Raw genomic sequence first — 6,000 nt, forward strand, 5'->3', positions numbered from 1 at the left:
TGTCGTACAAAGCTAAGACTCTGTAACATCATCTTTGTATAGATACTCCCTCAGGCATTTGGGCTCATGGATTTTAAATGTCTGAGGGAGTGGCACTCGTCTGACACGACGTTGCAATCATCATGTATGAATGTATGTGTGTGTGAGTACATTTCTCAACCTATATACTCAAGGAATGTTTAATCTATAGGCATAGAATTTGATATATAGGTTAATCGGACATGTGAAAACTTTATAATCGGTTTTCATCTGAAAAAAACAACTTTTATAGATTTACTAGCATTTTAACCCGGTGTTGCCCGGGTATTTGGATGTGTATATTGAGCACAAAAAAAAGTGGTAGTAGGAAGGCAGGCAGGCTCGAACCCGTACTGCAAAGGAGGAAAGGAACGGGGGAAAAACCTGACGTCTATTCTGTTACGACCACCGCCAAACCGGAAGTGACATTTTTTTTTAATTTAGGCTAGACAATCGAAAGGAGAGGATGACTTTAAAAATTATGGGCGAAAAAAGCGACCACCCCCTGTAGAAAAGTGCCCAGTTTAAGGTGAAGATATTAATGTTTTTAGCCAATTTTTCGATATTTGTCGTGTGAAAGGTCGAACTTCAAAACGATACTGATCTTGAGAAAATCCGTCGCATCTATCGAAAGTGTTGGGCAGACATGTAAACATACATACATACATACATTTATATATTGGTAACTAAAAAATTTTGACCCAAACCGATTAAAAAGCTTGCCCTATCTCTGAATACCCTTTATGTAAAATTTCAAATGTTTAGACCAGAAACTGTCTGAGTAATTTAGTAGAGACCGCAGAGGTCAAATTTTTAAAAACTTTGACCCCTATTATGACCCCTTAACATTTATTGTTTTGTGCTCAAATCAAGTTATTAAGTTAGATCCATGTCCAAGGAACCTATATCTAAAATTAAGAATTAAGTAGGTATTAAATGTTACCTAAAATTCCTTTTTAAAAAAATGAAGTAAAAAAAACGGAAAGAAAATTAGACATGCGCTTTCTAAAAAGTTCACTTCTTGTAAGTGTAAAAAAAATACTCGAGCTGAGAGCGAAACCAAAACCTAAAGACAACCAGACAAGTACGATAACCAGCACACCAGCTTGACATGACCTTCAAAGAGTGTTTACAAACCAATTCATGCTTAACATAAGGTAGTTTTACGACCACACATGCGCAGTCGTGAAACAGTTAAAACAGATAAAAATCTGATGACCCACACATACCTAATTTGACCCTTTAGAAGCCTTTTTTCCAGATGAAAACGGATTAAAAAATTTTCCACATGCCTGAAGAACCTATATACCAAATTCGCACTTTTATAGAATATAAGACGTTGCTCGGTTGTACAATACACATAAATATATTTTAATTAATACAGAAACTGAGGCATGTGCGTGCGAGTATTATGTTTTTTTAAGTTCACTTCACGTAAGCTGAATAATCTATATACAAAATTTCAAATCTGTCGATTAAAAATTCGTTGAGTATATAGGTTGAGAAGTCTCCTCACACACACGCATTCACATTTTCACTTTTATAGAATATAAGATAAGAGAGATTTACCCAAAATGAGGAGGTAAAGCCTGAGAGGTAAAAAGAAGGTGATAATATAATTCCTCCACAGAACAAACACACCAAATACCATAAAAAGATATTTTAATATATAAAGAACTAGAAGCGCAATTTTTTTTTTTTTTTTACAAAAAATACTGGATTCGGCATTAAATAACCTGAAAAGTATTTGTATGCCGTAAAACAAAACAACCAAACCAAACATCATGAGTAAATATTTTAAGATATAAAACATTTGAAGCATAAAAACTTTTGCCCAAAATTACCGAGTTCGGCATTAAATAACCTGAAAATGTTGATATGCCGTCAATCAAAAAAGCTAAATCAAATCGATTGATAAAAAAATACAATACATTGATCCATATAAAAAAAAAAATTGAAGCCTAATTTTAATGCTATGTCATTGAATATCCTTCAGGATTTCTTCGATTTTAAGGTATTAGACCAGATCCTTTAGCGATGTAAAAAGCATTACTGTAAATTAAGAAACATGTTTCTATTTCGATGTATTTTTGTTACCGCTTTCTGATTCCCAGAAGGTTAAAAAAAAATTTAAACTCAGTAAGTTATTTCCTTCTCCGGATTTGAGAGATTTTTATATAAAAACCTGCATAATATAAACACCCATGCAGCTAATCAAGATATGATATTGAAATTGAACAGAAAAGCTTAAACAATAAGTGCACAAAAATACACACACGCGCAAGCGCGCAAGCGTGTGTGTGTTTCTGTGTCTGTGTCTGTGTATGTATATAATATATATATGTATTATATATATGGATATATAAATACAATATATATGTATGTAAATATAATATATATGTATGTATATATAATATGTATCAATATATGTATATATATATATATATATATTTATATATATAAAATATGTATATATATGCATGTATATATGCATATATATGTGCATATATATATAAATATATATATGTATATATATAAATATATATGTATATAAATATATATACGTATATGTTTATATGTAAATATATATATATATACGTGTATATATATATGTATATATATATCATATAAATATATATATATATAAATAAATATAGATATATACATGTATATATGTATATATATCATATAAATATACATATATAAATAAATATAGATATATACATGTATATATATATGTATATATATGATATAAATATACATATATAAATAAATATATATATACATGTATATATATCATATAAATATATATATATAAATAAATATGTATGTACATATATATATATACATGTATATGCATATATATAATATAAATAAATGAATATATATATTTATTTATATCATATATATGCATATATATATATATGTATATATATATATTTATTTATATAAGAAAAAAATCAACTGCTTTGTTATATATATATATATATATATATATATATATATATATATATATATATATATATATATATATAAACAAAACAGTTGATTTTTTTTTGTCTTATATGCCACCAGTTTATACTCTGGACATTTAATTTGGAAGATTTCCCTGGTTTTAATATTTTTTGGCATCTGGCTTCTTTCAAACCTTTTTCTTCTTATTTTTTTTCAAAACTCTTGTTCAACTTTTTCTATTTTCCCTCGTCCATGTTTAACATTAATTCCAAATTTGTTGTTTTTCTTTTCTATCTTGTGATTGACAGTCTTAATCATTTTTTGTGGAAAAGTTCTTTATTAATATTTCTGCCTGCAAATTACTGGTGTGCATTTGAATACAAATGTTTCAAATATAGGACACGGGGAGTCAACGAGCTAAGTCCGAATCCGGCTCTCTTTTTTCTTTTAATTTTTTCGTTTTTCACTTGTGGAGATGTGTGGTTAGGTGCAGATGCTACATAAATAAAAGAACCATCTTTTTGCAAATGTGCAGATTTACAACGCTAGATTGTATCACTCGAAAATAATGAAAATGCAATGTAAATGGCAACGACTTGTAAAATCATGAAATAATCCCACATGATTTCCCCTTACCAAATTTTCACAAAAAAAAATCGACTAGCTACAACCACCATATATCAATTTCCTCCACTCACTATCTGTGCCTAAATCTAAACGCAGATCCCATGAACAATGTTTCTTTCCCAGACCTGCCCGCCTTTGGGACACTGTTCCACTAGCCTGCTTCCCGGTTGAATACAACTTGGTAGCCTTCAAATCCAATGTAAACAAATTCTTGTTGAGCCATCACCATAAGTAATCAAATTTTGCCCAATTTACACCACTAACGATTACTACACTACCATCTTACATTCAATAGCTCTTATCCTCGAGTAGCCTTCGGTCCTGGATAAGTAGTGAGTGACTCTCAAGTAAAAGAAAAATGGTATTTCATATCTATATCATAGCTGTATGTCTATATATGGCTAGGTTTTATATCTCATATCTACCATTGTGTCTTAATGTGTCTATCCGTATCTCTCTCCTTTTCTATCTATCTGTCTTTCTCTTTCTACACACACACACACACACACACACACACACACACACACACACACACACATATATATAAAGTCATCCACATACAATACTGTTTCGCTGTATCACAGCTCATCAGTGTGGCTAGACAGGCAACTACCTCAAGCCAAGATTGAAACCCGAGCGCCCGTACGACAGTCAAGGTTTTGAACCATTACACCAATCAGCAGCTGTTGTGCGGGTAGTGAATTAACGATGTTTTGACATTGTCCGAATCTCTATATAAGGTGTATGTATTCTTTTATCTACTGATGTGTCTACTCTTGTGTCTACATACATCGATGTCTTATGTCTACATCTTACTCAGTGGCATGCAATATGGTTTTCGCCCTGCTAGATCTACAGCTGATGTACTAAGTGTAATATCACACAGTATTAGCGAATCTCTTGAGGGAGAGCTTTCTTTCTGGAGTAATTGCTCTTTACATACCTAGTCCAAATTGAAATGAATGTCTCTCATCTTAGGAAAGCACCATGTTTTTACAAGGTTCCGAGACTGACCTTCACTCCTGGAATACATACATTATCGTTTAAATGCTATATTTGTTTTTGTTTCATTACTTTTTGTTCTTTTTGGCGATGATGACATCTTATGAAAGGTATGTTATGGTAACTCATTTCCTAAGTGATTTAGAAAGTTGACTCCATTACATAAATTGCCTGCATTACGTTTCTTCATTGAAGGATGGTCGCTTTATATACTTTATTTTCATTTCCTTCATTGTTTCAAAAAATTTTCAATGAGAATTGAAATTGTGTATTATTGAGATTATTCTGAATACTGTTCTCATCGTAGCTGTTATTTTCACAACGTTTCAGCCGATGTAACTTTCCACTGTTAATTTTATTATGTTTCTTGAAATGTTTGCATATTTTTTCATCTATTTTATGCATTTTCATTTCTTTAGTTTTCAACCTTTTCTTTTATTTCTGCATTAAAAAAATCTTCTCTTTTCTTTTTTTCTTTTCCTTTTATTCGCTTCATTTCTTTTTACTCCCTTTTCTGTTGATAGTCACCTTTCATTTCAATTCTTTAAATTGCTTTCATTACCCTCATTTCTATTCTTTTTCGTTTCCTTCATTTCTATTCGCTTTTCTTCGTCATTTTCTCCGTTCTGTTTAATATCCTTTCATTTTTCCACCCTTTCTTATACCTTCCTTTCATTAATTCCTTGTCTTTATCTTAAACTAGCAGTTCATCCCGGCTTTGCTCGAACCCTATGTACTGTTCATAACTTGCCCTACGTGTGAATATACTTTATGTAAGATTTCAAATGTTTAGACCAGAAATTGGCTGAGTAACTTGATAACGACCGCAGAGGTCATAGTTTTTTTTAACTTTGACCCCTTAACATTTAGTTTTTGGGGCTCAGATCAAATTAAAAATTAGATCCATGTCCAAGTAACTTACATTTAAAATTACAAGTGTTTAGACCCAAAATTGACGGAGGAGTTTGGTAGAGTTTTCAAAGGTCAAATCGTTGAACTTTAACCCCTTGACAGCCAGGTTTCTGGCCGAAAACCGACTAAAAAGATTTTCCTAAATCTCAATATCCTTTATATCAAATCTCGCGTCTCTAGACTGACAATTGACAGAATTATTTGGTAGGGAAATGTATACACACACACAGAGGCATTTTCACTTTTATAGATAGATAATGAGAGGCGGAAGGAGCGAAATTAAGAAACAATAAAGAAGACGAAAGAAAATTCAACGCAATCTCGATTTTAATATCATAAACTATTTGAATATTTTCTGCGAAAATTTTTGCCAAAGGCACTTTCAGAAAAAAAAAAGCGGGAAATGACAGTGAAATATTGCGCCATCACTAAACGCTTATAATTTCTTTCAACTTTCTGTCATTGCATAGACACAATGCAAAGCAC

The sequence above is a fragment of the Euprymna scolopes genome, chromosome 9 (assembly GCF_053919585.1).
Source record: "Euprymna scolopes isolate OS-2025 chromosome 9, ASM5391958v1, whole genome shotgun sequence".
Taxonomy (NCBI): domain Eukaryota; kingdom Metazoa; phylum Mollusca; class Cephalopoda; order Sepiida; family Sepiolidae; genus Euprymna; species Euprymna scolopes.